The following is a 21,408-nucleotide window of genomic DNA, read 5'->3' as shown; positions in this document are numbered from 1 at the left end:
AGGCCACCAGCTTACATTCAGCTTTCAATATCAGGAACACACCAAACTCCACGTGCAGCCTGCACTTTCTCTCCAGAGCAAAACTAGCTTCCTGAAAGCAAATCCCAGCAGACTGTCAGACCTTGCTGGTCACACCCTCTCTCTCTCCTCCTCTAGCCTTTCAAAGCTGCTCTGTTAACCCTGTGTGTGCCTGACTCCAGCAGAAGCCCACATACACAGAGCAATCGATCCACCCAGGATCTGGCGACCAGATGCGCCCGCCCACTCTGCATCTGGTTAGCTCTGGACCCAAGTAAGGTTTTTAACCTCTGTCCATGTGACAGACAGCCAAAACCTTTTATTCCGGAGCTGCTACTGAATGTAGCGTCTGATCCCAGGTGGAACGTACCTCCCATCAAACACAACCTGGGACAAATCGATTACCTCCTGGGTATCGACTTTGTCACAGTGGTCATTAATATCACAAGCTTGCCCTAAATTGGAGTTTACACAATACAATGTGGTCACAAATATAACAAGCTTGCTTGTGAATCTGCCGCATCGCTATGACCCCCCGAGAGAGCTTTGTAGATCCACACATCCTGCTCCTGTGTTCTGTGCTCTGCAAATTCTGGCAAGCCTGGTTCTCTAGGGCAAGTGAAGAACTTTGCAATTAGGAGTGATACAGGGCTCCAATTCAAAATTGCTACACACCTGCTTTATTACCTAGTCAGCATGAAGGCATGAATAAGCAGGAGGGGGAGTTTCAGCTCAGAGTATAACTATTGCAGACAATGCTAGCAGTATAAGCATGTGCCCAACTTACTGATCCCCGGATCTTTTTACTAAAATTAAAATTAAATTCACTCAAATTAAAGTCAATTTATTTTCAATATGTTCATAATACTAAATATAATAATATACAGTGGAACCAGGGCTGTGCAGTCGGTACAAAAATCTTCCGACTCCAACTCCGACTCCTCAGTTTATGAAACCACGACTCCGACTCCGGGTAACCAAAATGGCCCAGACTCCGACTCCTTAGTCTAATATTTAACAGGGCTGTGGATTTTGTACAAAAATCACCCGACTCCAACTCCCGACTCCTCAGTTTATGAAACCACAACTCCGACTCCAACTCCGACTCCGGGTGCCCAAAACTGCCCCAACTCCTCGACTCCGACTCCACAGCCCAGAGTGGAACCTTGGCTTACGAGCATAATTTGCTACATGCTTGTAATCCAAATCTTATATCAAAGCAAATTTCTCCATATGGATCAATGGAAACACAGATGATTTGTTCCACGGTCCAAAAACATTTATAGAAAAATATTTAATACAAAGTACTGTACTGTATGAAGTAAAAATGTAAAAAAGAACCTTTCACTATAAGTAACAGAATCATTGCCATCTGTTGGCTTACTCCAACCTTTTTTTTTGTGTGTGTGGCTTTAACAAGGAACTTATCCAATGATAGTTGTTTTTGCCAACTTTTAAGGATTTCACAGAAATGAGACATTGTACAGTCACTAAACTCAAATTAAGCATCAAAGAGTGAAGAACCAATGGCTGAGTTGTAATGATGTGATGCATGTATACTTACTTTGCTTGTACATCGAGACGTTGCTTGCTTATCAAGTCAAAATTTCATAATATTTTTTGCTTGTCTTGCAAAGCGCTCTAAACCAAGTTACTTACAATCCACAGTTTTACTGTGTTTTACATTGAAAACTGAGATCATGGTAGAAACAATAATTGTATCAGGCACACTTTGGGCTCGATTTACAAAGCGGTGCTAACCCAGTTAGAGACTTTAGGCATGATAACCATTACACCATGCTGGTGAAAAGCCAGTTTAGGCGTGATAAGTTTAGGCATGATAAGTTTAGGCATGCTAAGTTTAGATACGTTTAGATCGCGCGCAAAGTCCCGCACGCAAAGCAGTGCCATTAAACTCTATGCGAAGTGCACCAAACTTTGCTAGCGCACAACTTTTGATCAGCTGTGCACTGCGGTGCTAACCCAGTTGGTGCTTAAACTTATCATGCCCAAACTTATCACACCTAAACTTATCATGCCTAAACTTATCACACCTAAACTTATCACACCTAAACTTATCATGCCTAAACTGAGTTTAGTCGTGATAAAGGGCTTTTCACCAGCGTGCTAACTGTTAGCACCGCTTTGTGAATCAGGCCCTTTGTCTTTTGGAGATGGTGTGGGACAGCAGTACAGATATTTTAAGATTCTTTTCGAAACATACCATTAGCAGCAAAATGTACATAAGTAGTAGTAAGAATCATCACCCAGTAGTAACAAGCCAAATAATATCCAGTTGCATTTGGAAGTGAACAAAAAAAGAGACGCAGAAAATATCTTATTTAAACTTAGTTGTTTCAGACCCCTGGATTCATGTATTAATTTGTACTTTGGGAGAACATAGTTAATCTATTTAAACCAGAGTTGCAGCGTGGGAACTTGATTTTGCATTGAAGAACAATAGCATTCCTCACGTAGAACATTAATAAACATGGAAGTCTTTTATTATATTACCCCAATGAGACCTCTGTGAAGATACTTAATAGTGTCTATGAGCAAAGCGTAGCTCCAATACTTTATAGATAAACTCTTTTATCTCTCCCCACAACCTTTGTATTTTGTGGCAGTTCCAAAACAAGGTGAAGATAACTTAGTGATGTTTACATACTGTATATCCTTTTATTCATTCTATATAATCTACCGTAACTGGTATACAATAACTTTGGTGAAAATGTTTACTTTGGATTAGATTGTGTAATGTGACAAGCCCTAAATAGTATTATATTTTTGAACTATATCCCAGTGGTCATCTGAAATAGTTGAGATTATCTGTTTATATGTTCTTCCGATATTATCTATGTTAGGTTGCTTATGCTCCTGTAATGAACAGTGGAGATGCCGCCGCGCGGTCTAGTGACAGGGCGGCTATCTCCGGGTTCAGACCGGCGGTTTCCGCGCAACAACACATGCCTGGCTTGTCTGGACCTTCTAGTGCACACAGATGGAGAGCTACGCGCGCGCGCGCCAGGTGACAGGACATTTATACCAGCAGAAGGGGAAACAGCTGATCAGGCAGATCAGCTGATCCCAGCTGGACTCTGGATTGGCTGAGTGGCTCGGGCGGAGCTGCACAGCACTGCAAGTATATACAGGATCTTCTAAAAAAATTAGCATATTGTGATAAAGTTCATTATTTTCTGTAATGTACTGATAAACATCAGACTTTTATATATTTTAGATTCAAATACACACAACTGAAGTAGTTCAAGACTTTTATTGTTTTAATATTGATGATTTTGGCATACAGCTCATGAAAACCCAAATTTCCTATCTCAAAAAATTAGCATATTTCATCCGACCAATAAAAGAAAATTGTTTTTAAAACAAAAAAAGTCAACTTTCAAATAATTATGTTCAGCTATGCACTCAATACTTGGTTGGGAATCCTTTTGCAGAAATGACTGCTTCAATGCGGCGTGGCATGGAGGCAATCAGCCTGTGGCACTGCTCAGGTGTTATGGAGGCCCAGGATGCTTCGATAGCGGCCTTAAGCTCATCCAGAGTGTTGGGTCTTGTGTCTCTCAACTTTCTCTTCACAATGTCCCACAGATTCTCTATGGGGTTCAGGTCAGGAGAGTTGGCAGGCCAATTGAGCACAGTAATACCATGGTCAGTAAACCATTTACCAGTGGTTTTGGCACTGTGAGCAGGTGCCAGGTCGTGCTGAAAAATGAAATCTTCATCTCCATAAAGCTTTTCAGCAGATGGAAGCATGAACCCACTTTTGAACCTGAAACAGCGACAGAAGCGCCTGACCTGGGCTACAAAGAAGCAGCACTGGACTGTTGCTCTGTGGTCCAAAGTACTTTTTTCAGATGAAAGCAACTTTTACATGTCATTCAGAAATCAAGGTGCCAGAGTCTGGAGGAAGACTGGGGAGAGGGAAATGCCAAAATGCCTGAAGTCCAGTGTCAAGTACCCACAGTCAGTGATGATCTGGGGTGCCATGTCAGCTGCTGGTGTTGGTCCACTGTGCTTTATCAAGGGCAAGGTCAATGCAGCTAGCTATCAGGTGATTTTGGAGCACTTCATTCTTCCATCTGCTGAAAAGCTTTGTGGAGATGAAGATTTCATTTTTCAGCATGACCTGGCACCTGCTCACAGTGCCAAAACCACTGGTAAATGGTTTACTGACCATGGTATTACTGTGCTCAATTGCCCTGCCAACTCTCCTGACCTGAACCCCATAGAGAATCTGTGGGACATTGTGAAGAGAAAGTTGAGAGACGCAAGACCCAACACTCTGGATGAGCTTAAAGTGAACCAGAGACGAAGCACCCTTGTGTATTTTACCATAGAAATCAGTGGGAACATTAGAGAAAACATTTACCATGCTCTCTGTTCCATCCTCACTGCTAAAAGTGTCTGTTATCTAGCTGAGATAAGAATCCCGGACTGAGCATTGATTCTGGCTTTGCTATAATGACTCAGCTATAATGATTCCTGAGCAAAGCCAGCAGGGGGCAGGCTTGGACTTGAAGACAGTAAAGAACACAGTCTCAGCTATAATTATTCTGTAGCAAAGCCAGACCGACTGCTTAGTCGGGATTCTTATCTTAGAGGTGATAACAGGCAAATTAAACAGAGAACAATGTAACAAAGAGCAGATTAGGTGTTTACTGTCATGTTCCCACTGATTTATAAGGTAAAATACATGAGGTTGCTTCATCTCTGGTTCTCTTTAAGGCCGCTATCGAAGCATCCTGGTACTCCATAACGCCTGAGCAGTGCCACAGGCTGATTGCCTCCATGCCACGCCGCATTGAAGCAGTCATTTCTGCAAAAGGATTCCCGACCAAGTATTGAGTGCATAACTGAACATAATTATTTGAAGGTTGACTTTTTTTGTTTTAAAAACACTTTTCTTTTATTGGTCGGATGAAATATGCTAATTTTTTGAAATAGGAAATTTGGGTTTTCATGAGCTGTATGCCAAAATCATCAATATTAAAACAATAAAAGGCTTGAACTACTTCAGTTGTGTGTATTTGAATCTAAAATATATGAACGTCTACATCTAATCAGTACATTACAGAAAATAATGAACTTTAACACAGTATGCTAATTTTTTGAGAAGATCCTGTATAGATCTTGCTTGTCAGTTGCTGGTTGTCTGCCGTTGCGAATACTTCCGTGTGAGCACTCAGACCTCAGTCAGATCTTACAGTGTGTTAGAACCAGCAGGAGCTGGGAATTCACACTTAGCCAGATTACCTTGTTATTATACCCTGTTATACTTTAGACCAGTTCCAGGGTGTTGAGACCAAGGACCTCACACCCAAGCTTAGGATTGCTGTGTCATTTCTCTGTTATACTTTAGACCAGTTCCAGGGTGTTGAGACCAAGGAGCTCACACCCAAGCTTAGGATTGCTGTGTCATTACTCTGTTATACTTTAGACCAGTTCCCGGGTGTTGAGACCAAGGACCTCACACCCAAGCTTAGGATTGCTGTGTCATTTCTCTGTTATACTTTAGATCAGTTCCAGGGTGTTGAGACCAAGGACCTCACACCCAAGCTTAGGATCGCTGTGTCATTACTCTGTTATACTTTAGACCAGTTCCCGGGTGTCGAGACCAAGAACCTCACACCCTAGTCTAGGAAACTGGGTAATTCATCAGATCAGTTCCTGGGTGTCGAGACCAAGGACCTCACACCTCAGACTAGGATTGTGTTTATGTATATCTGTTATGACCTTTGGCTTTGCTGACCTTTCTCTTGCTTTCTGATTCAGTACCTCTGCCCATCTGTCTACCAGTTGCTGACCCTGCCTGTATCCGGTTACCGAATCAGTCTTCTGTCTTTGTACCTCATATGCTCGTGTGTTGCCGACCTGGCCTGTCTGACCTTCCTGGCTGTCACTCATCCCTCGAGTGATCAGTCTGTCTGTACTTCCTTGACACTAATCCACCAGGTGTCAGTTAGCTGCAAGGACCTCCTGTTCCTCGGAGAGGCCTTCCTGCAGTTCAGTCAGTGGCTTCTTCCCATTAGGAGTCCATTGGCTGCAGTACAGTCTGATTCCCAAGCCACCAGGTAATCCTTGGCTGCAGTACAGTCTGATTCCTATTCCATCAGGGAATCACTGGCTGCTGCCTCTATCTCCTCTCTAGAGATAGCCTCTGCTCGGCCAGAGGTCACCTGCTCCTCAGGTGTCCACTGGCTGCAGTAGTGTCTGTATCTCCCGCTCCACGGGAGATAGCCTTCTACTGTTGCACCAAAAACACTTACACATTATTAGGTGTCCAGAGGTTAGTCATACTTGTATTCTTGGTGATTCTGCAGATCATCAATAATCAGGCATACATCTGTATTCTTGGTGATACTGCAGATCACCAATAATCAGATTCTCTCTGTGTGCTGACACCAATCGTTACAGCTCCATTAAATTATAATTTAAAAAAAATTAACAATGATTTTCCAGCATTTTTATGTTATGCTATTGTTTCTAAGGTTGCATTATTTATGTGCATACTAATCCACCCAAACTATTTTTTACTGTTTGTATCAATTGACCATATCTCAACCACCATTGTGAGGCATTCATTAACTCCATACATAACTTGTGCAATGGTTTTAAGGAGCTTTCTCTAAATAAATGATAGTTGAATCTCAAGTATCTGCCAGTCCAGATATAATCTTCCAGAATCTTAAAAATCACTTCCAAACTTGGATTGCCCAAACATGGGTAATACTACATAAGCCTATCCAAACACATTTAAGGATACTCTGACCTTGGGAAGCATAGGATAATGTGTTTATATAATGTTGCATCCGGATACAATATATCACATTAGCAACATAGTCTACATATAAAAGTCAGAGGTTACAAACTCAAACACAAAGTGAGCCTAAATTGAACACAGGGGCCAAGTCATGGGCCAATCTCAAAGTCCCGTGACCCCCTCCCTACCTTATAAAGTTCCCTGGTGTCTAGCTGAAAACCCTTCCTCTCCTATATTCTTCCTTGGTGTCTAGTGGCCCCCTCCTTCCCCTATGAAGTTCACTTGTGTCTAGTGGCCACCTCCCTCCTCTTTACAGTTCCTCAGTGTCTAGTGACCCCCTCCCCTATGAAGTTCCCTGGTGTCTTATACAGTTCCCTGGAGTCTAGTGGCCACCTCCCTCCCCTGTACAGTAACCTAGTGTCTAGTGATCCCCATTGCACCACTTAATAATTTCCTGATGTCTAGTGGCTGCCCTCCCGCTCCTATATAGTTCCCTTCTGTCTAAAGGTCCCCCTTCCCACCACTGAACACTTTCCTGGTTCCTAGTGCCCCCCCCCCCCCCCACCCCAATACTGTTCCCTGGTGTCACCCACAACATACGGTAGCTTCTCTGGTGGTCCAGAGTGAGACAAATATAATGTAAAGTTGGAAACCACTTGTGAGCCAAATTTGATGGCTCTGTGGGCCAGATTTGGTAAGCGGGAAAGCGCTTGACATGTAGGATATAAGTTAAGAAAAACGATACTTCTTTAGAAACTGATCACATGAGGATCTGTACTGTTTTCTGAGGTGGTTTGTTCTTTTGCCATTAAAGGGAAGGTTCAGGGACGAGTAAAAAAAAAAAATCCGCATCCACCTACCTGGGGCTTCCTCCAGCCTGTGGCAGGCAGGAGGTGCCCTCGGCGCCGCTCCGCAGGCTCCCGGTGGTCTCCGGTGGCCGACCCAACCTGGCCAGGCCGGCGGCCAGGTCGGGCTTCTTCTGCGCTCCAAAATGCGCCTCACGACGGCACGCTGACGTCATCGGACGTCCTCCGGGCTGTACCGCGCAGGCTCAGAACTACTGAGCCTGCGCAGTACAGCCCGGAGGACGTCCGATGATGTCAGCGCGCCGCCGTGAGGCGCATTTTGGAGCGCAGAAGAAGCCCGACCTGGCCGCCCGGCCTGGCCAAGTCGGGTCGACCACCGGGATTATTAGCAATAGAGGTGACTAAACCTCTTGGATCTGTACTTCCGTGCAGGCTATAGCGTTTACTTATCTATGGGAATTGACCCTATTAGTACGAGATACGCTTTAGCATATTAGCACTGCACTGAATTACACAACCTGTCTTTTACACTTTAAGTTGCAGAATAATTAGGTATCCAGTGTCTATTTATAGACATATCAACATCTTTATTGGTTCATATGTGATTAGCATAAAATTTAGGAAAAAATAGGATATGGGTAAGGTGTTGGGGTTATAAAAGCAGAAGAAATGAATGGCGGAACTACAAGTACCACATTGCTGGCCAGCTTACAATAGGCATACAACAAACATACAACTCACGCAAACCCTGCCTTACTAATCATTTTGAGCATATAGATCTGCAAGCAATTGTCTATTTAAACTATCTATATCATATGTTGTGCTTAATTATCTCCATGCGCTATATTAAAGGACCTATAGTTTCATGCTTTGCTCTGTTTTTCCACCTTCATAAAATATGAGTTAGGATATTAGTAGCATGTGTCCATACAGTCAGTCAAATTAGGGACATCTAAGCATAGGTCCAAATGGAGCGCCTGTGTCAAGCAGATAATTGTCTTCACGTGCTGGCACATTGGTTAGTAGTAAGGTTAGTAATTGAAAGCAGTTTATGTTTCAAAAGTAGCAATGGTGCAGGGTTGCGCAGACATCTCACCACTTTGTCTTTCACCGTGGCACCTCTCTCTTACCGGTTGCTGAACTGTGCTTCTTAGCGTGCACGCATCGTTGTAGCTGGGCGGCGGTTAGCGGACCTTCGGCAAGCTGGCGTCCCAGCGTACTTAGACCGTAGGTCTCCGCTTCTCACTTCCGCTCGCGGTCAGCGTTATTCGCGTCTCCGGCATGGGATGGTCCGGCGTATTGCGTAATGGTGGATGTGGGCTGGTCTGTCCAGACGTGGGGTAGTTCCGCCCACCGATGCGTTTCACGCCTCTTTGGGCGTTTCTTAAGGGTGTGACCACCGGGAACCTGCGGATCGGCGCCGAGGGCACCTCCTACCTGCCACGGGCTGGAGGAAGCCCCAGGTAAGTGGATGCGGATTTTTTTTTTTTTTTACTCGTCCCTGAACCTTCCCTTTAGGATCTCAACTTAATGTTAATCTCCTCAAAAAACACGTCTTGTTCCAGTTTTTTTGTAAATGAACGTGAGGAACTGAGGCAGGCATTACAAAACATTTTAACATTTGTGATTGTTATTTGGCAATCATAAAAGTTCCAAATCTGACCAAGAGTGAAAAACACAGTCAGAGGGTCAAACCAGAAGACTGTTCACATTTGGCTATTGTGACAACTCCTCCTTTGCAAGCCGAGGTCTGGGCCAAAAGACTGCTGCCAAATCCCAAATTTACGGCTTGGACCTTAAGCAGTGCGTAAACCCTAACCAATAGTAATTACAGGTCACAAATTCAGGAAGACAGCTTCTGCCAACAATATTATGTGTGGCTAGACTAATACTGCAATTACTAGTAATTGGCCAGAAAACTATTTTCCAAATTGAACATTATCAGATAAAGAACACTGGTCCTAATTCATCTAAATTGTAGGAAAGGAGAAAGCTATAGAAGTTGATTACGGCAACTAAACCAATCATTTCTCATCTTTCATTATAAAACCTGCAGTACAAAATTATAATCTGCATGGGAGCTAAGCAAACATATTTTTCTCTTTCTTAAAAAAGAAAGTCAGTCCAACAGCTTTCACAACAATAACTCAATATGTTCATAACATATTAGGAGTAGCGAATACTCTGTGCCTCTGCTGTAATTATAATACTTATGTGTTAAGATAAATTACCTCACAGTAAGCTCAAGTCTATCTCTGACACAGAAAGACCAATTACCTCATTGTCAGTATGTGCACAATGCCAACTGCTTACCTGTCAGTGAGAGGCCTCTGTTATTCACACGTCATTCTACAGAGTTTGCCAAAACTGCAAATCAAACAAAAAACACACAAATTACTTAATAATATACTGTTGTGTGACAAGTTCATTTACCTCACAACTTAAAATACACAAATTACAATTTGTTGCTGCTCATGTTAATCAGATAGTGGTAAAATTGTACAAAGATTATAAAATCCTTTACATCATTTATGGCCAGCCATAAGCAGGGAGCACCCTAATTTGATTTGCGCATATTTTGACGCATGCGGCAAAACACACACTGCTGCAGTGGTGATTGAATGTAATGGCCCACTCAGCAATCACCAATAATTTGTGTATTTTTACAACGTTTACACATCGGCCCACATCGGCCAAAGTCTGCGTTTATTTTTTCACGCAAATCACGTGCCATTCCAATTCAATGTATTTTGGCGGCCTAAAAAAGAAATAACACGAGCACAAAAAATTGTTTGGAGAGCGGTGGAAACCCTGAGAACACCAGTAAAAAGTGAAGGACAAGCGTGCTCCATGCATTAAAGGGCAAGTCTGCAGAAGGTTAATAAAAGATGCATGAATTAATATTTGTTGATTGCCTGGTCTACTGGGGTGAGTGCTGTAAGCTATGAGACAAAATGACAATCAGTAAACTAAGGGTTTTACTGTAAGCATTATTCAGGGTTGGGTTATAATTATGGATAAACGTTAGGGGTAGTTACTGTGTTACGATTAATGGCATATTGGGTCGTATGTTAAAGTGAACCTGAGATAAAAATAAACTGATAAGACAAACAATTGTATTTATACTACTACTCTTAAAAATGAGGGTTTTTTTAGATATCCCATGGTTTTACAGTAGAAACTCATAGTAAAATCTGATGAAGTAAACCTCTGGATATAGTAAACTCAGCCTTCAGGTCCCAGCAACTGCGTCTGTATAAATATTCACTGTATGACCAACACTTCTGATATAATTAACTATTTTGTCAAGTCCCTTGAAGTTCACTATAAAGGAATTGTACTGTGTAATTTAAACATGTAACGATTGGTGTCAGCACACAGAGATCTCTGATTATTGTTGATCTGCAGTATCACCAATAATACAGATGCTATACCTGATTATATGGTGATCTGCAGAATCATTAATAATACTAGTATAGCCTGACACTGGACAAGCAATGGGAGATAGTGTTTGGTGTAACAGTAATACGGAGGAGAGAATTCACCCGAGGAGCGGGTGACCCCGAGTGTGCTGCAGCCAGCGCTCAACTTATGGGTGGATGAGGCAGACCGTGCTGCAGCCAAGGGGTATTTGTTACAGACAGTACTGCAGCCTAGGAGCAGTTGACACAGACAGTGCTGCAGCCTAGGAGCACAGACAGTACTGCAGCCTAGGAGCAAGTGACACAGATAGTACTGCAGCCTGTGGATACCTGAAGGGCGGGTATCACAGACTAAGCAGCAGTATTCTACACCTGAGAGGTTGGTGTAGAAAACTAGACTTCCTCACCAGTGGCAGAGCCCACTGATGCGGGTAGCGAGGTCAGACAGGCAGAGTTAGCAACGAGCGGACAGATACAGTACAGGAGCAGAAGACTGATTCAACGTCAGGGACAGGCAGGGTGGGCAACGTGAATCAGATAGGCTGAGGTACAGAATCGACAAACGGAACAATAGTCAGAGCAAGCAAAAGGTCATAACAAATAAACAATGCACTAGTACTTTAAAGCTATCAACAGAATCTAGCTAAGTGTGGATCCCCGGCTCCGGCCGGTTCTAGCACACTTTGGGATCTAACTGGGGTCTGAGCGCTAACACACTATAGCATTCGCAACAGCAGACGCGGAGCTACTGACAGACCTGCTCTATATATACTCAACATGCTCCACAGCGCCGCTCCAGTTACTCAGCCAATCCGGATGCTAGCTGGAGTCAGCTGACCGCATAATCAGCTGACTCCCCTCTTAGCTGCATAAAGGTCTGTCGCTCTGCTCGTGCGCGCGTAGCTCTTAGCCTGTGAGCAATGGAAGGACCAGGCATAGCCTGAGCATGTAACCACGCGGCAGAGGCCGCAGGCTGACACGCAGAGATAGCCGCCATGCCGCTAGACTCAGCGGCGGCATCTCTGCTATTCCTTACAAAACATTTACAAAGTAGATTAAATGTTTTGTTGTCTCTGCTCAATAGACACAGAACATGTATATATATATATATATATATATATATATATATATATATATATATATATATATACAGTGGAGGAAATAATTATTTGACCCCTCACTGATTTAGTAAGTTTGTCCAATGACAAAGAAATGAAAAGTCTCAGAACAGTATAATTTCAATGGTAGGTTTATTTTAACAGTGGCAGATAGCACATCAAAAGGAAAATCGAAAAAATAACCTTAAATAAAAGATAGCAACTGATTTGCATTTCATTGAGTGAAATAAGTTTTTGAACCCTCTAACAATAAAAGACTTAATACTTAGTGGAAAAACCCTTGTTTGCAAGCACAGAGGTCAAACGTTTCTTGTAATTGATGACCAAGTTTGCACACATTTTAGGAGGAATGTTGGTCCACTCCTCTTTGCAGATCATCTCTAAATCCCTAAGGTTTCAAGGCTGTCTCTGTGCAACTCTGAGCTTGAGCTCCCTCCATAGGTTTTCTATTGGATTAAGGTCCGGAGACTGACTAGGCCACTCCATGACCTTAATGTGCTTCTTCTTGAGCCACTCCTTTGTTGCCTTTGCTGTATGTTTTGGGTCATTGTCGTGCTGGAACACCCATCCACGACCCATTTTCAGTTTCCTGGCAGAGGGAAGGAGGTTGTCGTTCAGGATTTCACGATACATGGCTCCGTCCATTTTCCCGTTAATGCGATTAAGTTGTCCTGTGCCCTTAGCAGAAAAACACCCCCAAAGCAAAATGTTTCCACCCCCATGCTTGACGGTGGGGACGGTGTTTTGGGGGTCATAGGCAGCATTTTTCTTCCTCCAAACACAGCGAGTTGAGTTAATGCCAAAGAGCTCTATTTTGGTCTCATCAGACCACAGCACCTTCACCCAGTCACTCACAGAATCATTCAGGTGTTCATTGGCAAACTTCAGACGGGCCTGCACATGTGCCTTCTTGAGCAGGGGGACCTTGCGAGCCCTGCAGGATTTTAATCCATTGCGGTGTAATGTGTTTCCAATGGTTTTCTTGGTGACTGTGGTCCCTGCTAATTTGAGGTCATTCACTAACTCCTCCCGTGTAGTTCTAGGATGCTTTTTCACCTTTGACACCCCACGAGATGAGATCTTGCGTGGAGCGTCAGAGCGAGGTCGATTGATGGTCATTTTGTGCTCCTTCCATTTTCGAACAATCGCACCAACAGTTGTCACCTTCTCTCCCAGCTTCTTGCTAATGGTTTTGTAGCCCATTCCAGCCTTATGCATGTCTACAATTTTGTCTCTGACATCCTTGGACAGCTCTTTGGTCTTTCCCATGTTGGAGAGTTTGGAGTCTGCTTGATTGATTGATTCTGTGGACAGGTGTCTTTTATACAGGTGACTAGTTAAGACAGGTGTCCTTAATGAGGGTGACTAATTGAGTAGAAGTGTCTAACCACTCTGTGGGAGCCAGAACTCTTAATGGTTGGTAGGGGTTCAAAAACTTATTTCACTCAATGAAATGCAACTCAGTTGCTATCTTTTCCTGGAAAATTCAGGAAGCTTCCCTAATCTCTATATATAATTGGCAAGTGTCTCTGCGTCCATTTTTGTCCCTGTGTCAGTGCTTTTTAGCACTGCGCATGTGCAGGGACAAGACGCAGAGACACTGCCGACGGTGCTGAGAGCTGGAGGACAGGACCAGAAGGGGGCGGGCGTGTGTGCACGCGGCGGGCGTCATAGTGACAGACCTAGCCCGTTTTTAAATGGGCTAAGTCACTAGTAAGTAATAATTTCTGCCAATCACCACCTCTTGAGATGCTTTCAATCCCTTGAAAGGAAAAAGAGGACATGTCACCAGCATGGACTTGTCTAAAGTGACAGGCCACATTAGAGATCCCAGCTGTAAGCCACCCTGGCCCCCAATGTTCAGAGATGCGTTCCCTCAAATGACGGGTGTAATATATCAGAACTGAATTTTAACATGCGTGATAATTCCAGATCCCTGGGACCCACTAGAAAAAGCAAAACGCAATCGCAAAGCATTTTTTGTTGTGATTTACCAGCATTTTCCAGAACGATTTCTGGTGATTTTAAAGACCTTTTGAATTTAATGCTAGCAATTTGCTTCCCTTTTTGGGGTGTTCAGGGTAGCAAAATCGCTTTTGTACAGTGACTGAAAAGTGATTTTGTATTGTATCTTTGTATTTAAGCGCAAACACTCCAAAAAATGCTTCAGAAACTGCAACTGGGATTTGCTCCTGTGGCATCCCCTCCATTGACTTTCATTAGCCTAGCGCTTTTGGAATTGTTAGTTATTCCATAGCGCGACTAAAACCGATCCTGTGGGTCAACAAGCCCTTTGCGATTACCGATTTTGAAGCAATTCTGTAGCAATTTTTGGAAAGGGATTTTAAAGCAATTTTCACCTTGCTTTTGCTATACTTTCTACAGAATCACAATCACTGCAAAAATGCCACACACAGTGCTTTTGCGTTTTTAGTTTAAAATCACAGCAGTGTGAAACAGCCCATTTGATTACATTAACCAATCAATGTTCAAAACGCTAGCGATTGAAAAATTGCTGAAAAGCACTCTTGGTGAGAGACAGCCCTTTGGCAGTACTAAGCGCAAGCAGGAGCACACAGGCCACTGTCCTAGCACCTGCGTCAGCTTCAGCTCTGAGAGATAAGCAACGACATGAATGCTCCTGTCGTCTGTGAAAGCAAGTCCATGCACTAAGTAGACATCCCTGCAGCTATCCAGGAAAGCAGCAGAGCTTGGTTAACTCCATCACAAGCCATCAAGTACGATCATTTTGAGTGTCTGTTCTAATGCAAAGGTTCACTGCAGTCATTGCCAAATCCTACTGACACTGGACAAATTGCAACAAATCTAGTGTCTTAGGATGCTGTTCGTAAGCGGCGTGAAAAGCTGTCCCCCCTGTAAATAATTCTCCCCTGTTCTCTGATTGCAGAAGTGTAAAATCCTATCCAACCGTTCCAAAGGGACGCAGCCTCCACCCTCCAGACTCTTATTTAGCAGGGAACTGCATAGTCACTTACACTTACTGCAAAGTAATTAAAACAATCAAATATACACTGACACATATAATAGAGCCAGCCCTGATATTCCCTAATTCTCATGTTTAATTCAAAAGCAGTACAGGATAAAATGGGCAATGTTCCCTCAGAGCTGAGCAATTTGGAAATTAAAGGGATGTGCAAACTAAAAAAAAGTGTCTTTTTATTTTAAATACTTGCCTTAAAGTGGTAAGACTGGCATTAGGAGCTTCCGTTTCCTATTTACACTGCTCCTTGCTGATCCTCACACAGGACCAAATTCATGCAAAGACCACATAGACCAAGGCTTAGGCCATCTGCCGCCCAAGCTGCAACTGGGCATTGAAGAGAGGGATGCTGGGTATGGAAGTGGAGGCTGAAACTGGATTAAGGAGACTGTGACTGTCACCCAAGGGTGCTGAATGTGAAGGAAGCTGCTGCATGTGGATGTAACACATGGAAGTGGTGGCTGCCCCTGGAACCAGTAGGAAGCTGTTACAAGCGGAAGGGGAAGCTGCTTTATATGAAAGTTTAAGTGGGGTATACAAATAATGGCTTAGTGAAGAAAAATTTGTAAACCTGTCCACAAAGCCAGTGCAAAGATTTAGGAGCAAATCTGGTGCAAAAGAGATGCAGAAAAGGTACAGTATCTCAGAAACCAATCAGAATCCTCGATCCTGGAACCTGCTCTAATGTTTGCTAAATCTGCCCTTTAGACACAAACATGATTTCGCAATAAAAATGTTAAAAGGGAGGGGAGGGGGTGACTATGGTGGAACGAGGGGATGGAGAGAGGACAGGGAAAGTACTGTCTATGGGATCCAGAGCCTTCTGTCTGCGTAGGATAAGGGAAAAGAGGCACCCAGGAAGGATAAGATGCATTAATGCATTCAAACTAAAAGAAAAACATGAAGTGGCTTACCTCAATGATGACAAATTCATAGAGAATTAATTTGTATTAGTGGAAAGCACAGGCAAAGCATTTCGTGGGAACTCGCCCACTTCCTCAGGCCAAATAAAGTGCCACAAATGCTTCAAGGTCCTTTACACCTGACTCCTAGTGGCCATCACCACCACATAGGCTATCAGAGTGTATGTGCCTTTTCCAAGAGATGGACCACTGAGAGTGACCACCTCCAGTTCCCTTGGTAACCCGAGTGGAGTTGGGGTTGTGCCTTTCCACCTGTCTAAAGTGGTCGGTTGCACCTCTGCAACCCACCTTTGTGTGAGTATTACTCATCTGTCCTACAAATATTCAACATTTTTCGTTACATATTGCACCATTTGGGCTCCTGTTGTCTCTGTGCTTTTTTCTTTAGGGTGTAACATTTCACCCTCAACTACCATTCTCTCTGCAAAGGTGAGTTTTTAACATTTTTTTATCCCTCTTTAGGTTAACTTTGAGCTAAGCGACTTGTGTCAGTGCATGCCTGCTTGGGCCAATTACACATGGGCAGGTATTCATTTCCCATGCCATCAATAATCCCAACAAATGATCATATTGCTTTAAGATCAGAAAATAATTCTGTAGCAGAGTGATCAGAAACAACTGAGAATTTGATTAGCATCTAATGAATCTGTGCTGATAAATATCAATAGATCATGTGGGGTGTGTTATGTGCAAATGATAAATCAGTGTAGTGCAATAGGTACATACCCCTATATACTCGCATATAAGCCGACCGCTGTATAAGCCGAGGTACCCACTTTTCCCGCAGAAACCAGGAAAAAGTGATTGACTCGTGTATAAGCCCCCTCCCCAGTATAGCCTCCTCCACAGTAGCCAGATGTGCCCCCAGTACAAGTCAGTCTCCATCCCTATAGCCAGATGTGCCCCAAAGATGATACAGCTGTGTCTCAAGATGCCACTAGATTGCGTCATAGATATAAGACACATCGATTGCCACAAAGGAAGACTCCCCAATCATTGCACCGCTGATACGTTGCACGCTCCACTCCATAAGCCAGGAAACACAGGTAGTCTTGAGCAGCGCACTCTGCACACCATGTTACAGGGGATGGGGGGCACAGACATAGCAGAGAGCCAGCTGGCAAGAGCACTAGTGCACAATTCTTACGCTCCTTTGCCAGTAACAAAACCTGCTCCACTGACTCGCATATAATCTAAGGGGGTAACTTTTCACCACATTTTATGAGCTGAAAAATTAGGCTTATACCCAAGTATATAAGGTAAATTAACAACAACAACAACAAATAACATAAGGTAAATCATCAGACCAGTTTCACACTGTAAACCGGTGGAAGTGATGCAGTGCATTGCTTCTGCCGCATCGCTCCGCCAGAAACAGGCTTTCACGGTAGTAGCCCGGTATTTCCTTATCTGGCATTGGGCCAAGCAGGAAGTGACGCGCTTGCAGTCACTTCCTGCATGCGGTATGTGGAAGTGCACAGAAGTGTACTATAAAAATAAGCTTCCGCGTATGTGCGCTGCGACATCACGTCAGTAACTCTTTAAATATCCCTGCATCGCTATAGACTAACTTGACTTCTGGGTGGACGCAAATTGCTGCAGCTCGACACAGAAGACGCGCAGTGATGTAGTTTTGGATCTGCCTCGGGGATGCGGCAAAAACATCACTTCTATTAAAATCTCCATAGGCTTTCATTGCTCGGCGATGGGGTACGGTAAAAATACTGCACCGCCCCATTGTGAAAGGGCCCTCAGGCTTAGGAATAAAAGATTGCATGGGAAGAGCCATGTTACACGTATGTACAAAGGTATAGCATTCCAGTCCAAATGTTTTCCAATCTGGAAATCAATTGCAACAATCAATCGCTCAAACATATGATAGCATATTTGTTTGTGCATACTAGCTCTTTAGGTGCGTACATACATCATTGCAGGGATAGTCACTTTAGCCCCCGGTAACAGTTTGTTCCTTTGTTCTGTATAGATATATTGCTAGCCTATTGGCTAGTGATGCGTTCTGTTGTTATGGAAAGGAACGAAGGGACGGCAGTGCTCTACATAATGGAGAGGGCAGGGTGAGTAGAAGAACTGCCCTCAGCCAAGATAATCCTCCAGTCCCTCCAGACTGGATTTTTGGGCCACCGTAAAAACGTTAGATACATGGAAGAAGCAGCCTGGCATGTGTACTAAGTTTTACAGTAGGCATGACTGTACTCTCACAAAAAATTAACTTGGTGCTCTTCCGATTTAAAGGAGTTTCCATAGACATGCTGATGACTATTATGCAGCAATAACCCTGACCATTTCCAGCTCAGATTGCCACTGCCTGAAAATTTTAATTGGACAACCACTGACCAATTTTACCACCTCCATGTATGAGAGTTTATCTACACAATCTATTCGTAGTATTCAAAATCTGCTGCCCCTTATGCTAAGTGGAAGTGGTAAAATTAGCCACTGTTGCAGGTGTGTACCAGGCTTTCATCTGCATCTAACTCTTGACTCCTCTTCTGGTGTAAATATCTTGGTTGTGTTTCATAACTATGACCCTTTACTGTTTCTCAAATTCAGCTTCTGACAGATCTTTCTAACTTCCTTGGTGAAAGTAAATTGTTCTATTACAGTACAGTATAACTCCTAAGGTTTCATACACATTATCTTTGTGCATTGTAATGTAAAGCACAGTATTTCCATTGTCATAGACAGGTAAAAGAAGAATTACAGGCGATTTAAAGGACAGAATTATACAGATGACACGTCAGAAAAATCTAGAAGCATACAGAAGAGGTTGATATGAGAAGATAGAAATACAGTGAAGAAGAGGGAAGTAACAGCATAAGAAAGAATACAGATTAAAAAAAAAGTACAAGTGAACACCTAAGGGTTAATCTTATTTTTTAAGGGTCTTCCAGATTCCACCATACTATCCCTAAGGCATCCCTTGGTGTGGATGAGCCCCTTGACCTATCATTGGACAAGAGTGCTCTGCAGAATGCGAAAGCAAGGCTTTGCTGTTCCTTTGCAGTGTACTCCTGAACGTTATGGACCTACACTGAGTACACGGAATTAGTAAGATTGTGTGGGGGAAAGGGGAAAGACATGATCCCTTTTAAAAGGTGAGCTCCATATAAAAAATAATAACATGTGGGCATATTGGTTTGTGCTCTGTAAATGTATCATCACATGATCTTGGTGATCACACCTTTACACGCTTTTGTGCATTAGCCTCCCTGGGTGGTACATTTTTTTTACTTCTCTCTTATCAGTGGCACCTAGTTCAGGGTTCAAACTCTACTTGTTCAATACATGCTATACAAAGTGCAGTATTACATTTACTATTACCACGATTACAACCTTATCTATACAGAAAATGGAAGTTAGTACAGCGGATTTACCAATATACTGTATACATAACCTCTGATGCGTTTCTAATGAGCCCTTAGTTAGCCTCTACTGTACAAACTTCAAGAGCCAGTCTTTGCAAAGAAGCTTGAGTTGGTAATTAGCAAGTATTGCACTGAGTTGCCTACTACCCATGAACAGAAAATTCTCCTAACATGCTAATTTTCAAATGTAGGTACAGAATCAAGACTAGCCAATGAAAGTTACTAGTTGCTGGTTAATTAACTTGTTGCCAGCTAACTGATCGGCACCTACTTGGTTTGACTAGCTCAGTTTAAAGTCTGTGTAAATGTGCATGTTATGTTATTTTTCGGCTTATAACTGCTGCCTATATTTATATCATAAAGCTGATTTTGATTCCTACATTTAGTAAGCGAGCTTGTGGCTTCATTCACAGTGCATGTTGTTATCCTCTTAAAATTCTTGACTAGACTCTTGTGAGCTGAAACCTATTGCAACTCATCAGATAATGCCATAACACTATATTGTTCAACAGGGAGTCATTTTACACAGCGCAAGCAACACGGGGCTTAATTATTAAGGTTCCATCTAAATCCTATCTGCTGTGCAAAATGTATTTTTCAGTCATAACATTGCAAAGGAAAGAACAAGGGTAACGCATCAATCTTGCTTTAATGCACCCAGTTTCCAACACATAGCATGCATGTCTGTACATGTCCTACGCATATCTCTGCGGACACACATAATGCACGGATTACAAACAGGTTAAAATCAGACAGATAAAGGTGTGGCCAAGTGTTTTTTGCTTTTTTTGAAAAAAAAATATAAAAGAGGCCTGAGGGTTGGTACCCACTAGGAGCACTTTTGCTGCGCTTCCCAACTGCCCGCAATCGGCAAATCGCTACTCCGGGGGATTTCTATGGGTGTGGTCTCACTAGCAGCATTGCGATCTCAGAGCAATCTCAAAATGCAGAATTTTGGGAGCGATTGCATCAGTGGCTACAGTAGCCAAATCACAAGGGCTATGGGAATCTTGGTGAAAATGCAGTACTTTCGCGATTTGCTAAATTGCGGGCACTTTCAGAGGGTTTACACTTATCATTGCGGGAAAAAGAATGCATTTTTTTATGTGGACAATCCTGCTTTTGCTATTTTTCTATTCCATTTTTTGTACAAAATTCAAATTTGTGAATTTTAAATGTGTTTGCATGAGAAAAATCGCTGCACAAATTCTGTGTGAATATCAATTAAGCTAATTTACATGAAAAATACATCTAGTTAACGTACAAATCTTATGTTTTTATGTGTGTGTATTTGTGTGCAAAACCCGATTGCTCTGCTTTTCCATCGGCTTGCATTGAAGCATTCATTCGGGGGGGGGGGAGACCTACCATCCAAATGTTAAGCCCAGAAAATGTGCACAAACAAATTGTCACACAATCGGAAATATAATGCAATGCCACTGAAATACATTAACATTACATCTGCGGCAAATGCATTTTCGCCAAATCACACACAAATTTAATCCACTGCCCACTGCCTTTTTAGCAGCACATCCTATATAATGAGCCCCGTGTCTCTGCGTACACCTGTGTCCCTGTGTTTTGCCCAGCGCGCATGTGCAGTACGTGGGCAGACTTGGAACAGCAGGACGGGTGCAGGGGGAGGGAGCGTGTTGCGCATCACAGAGCGCGTCCGTGTTTGCGTTGTGTCATGCAGGCGCACAGGCGTTGCTGCGGGAAGGGGGGTTGTGGCCGAGCCTTAGTGCGCATTTTTAAACAGCCTGGCTTTTATTCTAGTATATGAAAAAAGCTTACAGTTTAATCTATTATCCAGTTTGAAATATAAAAGAAAAAAACGTATTGGGGCCACACACTGATTCCCATTTATCAAGAGCATAAACAGGAGCAGTGATATTGAAAAGCACATGCCAAGTGAGGTATATACAAATGGCCAACAATGATCAAATTATGCCA

General features: G+C 43.0%; 1 protein-coding gene across 4 annotated transcripts in view; it reads right to left on the bottom strand.

The window, feature by feature from the left end:
* Positions 1-21,408, bottom strand: part of LINGO1 (leucine rich repeat and Ig domain containing 1) — a 560,070-nt gene that overhangs the window by 393,951 nt on the left and 144,711 nt on the right. For 3 of the 4 annotated variants that reach the window (XR_011030329.1, XM_068275717.1, XM_068275716.1), the window contains exon 2: positions 9,919-9,972. The gene's annotated coding sequence lies outside the window, so the exon portion shown is untranslated. Of the gene's footprint in view, positions 1-15; positions 86-9,918; positions 9,973-21,408 lie in introns of those variants that run through there. The other variant, XM_068275718.1, reaches the window with a different exon arrangement.

Source organism: Hyperolius riggenbachi, chromosome 3 (genome assembly GCF_040937935.1).
Source record: "Hyperolius riggenbachi isolate aHypRig1 chromosome 3, aHypRig1.pri, whole genome shotgun sequence".
Taxonomy (NCBI): Eukaryota; Metazoa; Chordata; class Amphibia; order Anura; family Hyperoliidae; genus Hyperolius; species Hyperolius riggenbachi.
Note: the sequence above shows the minus strand (reverse complement) of the source record. Positions and strands in the feature narration are given on the sequence as shown.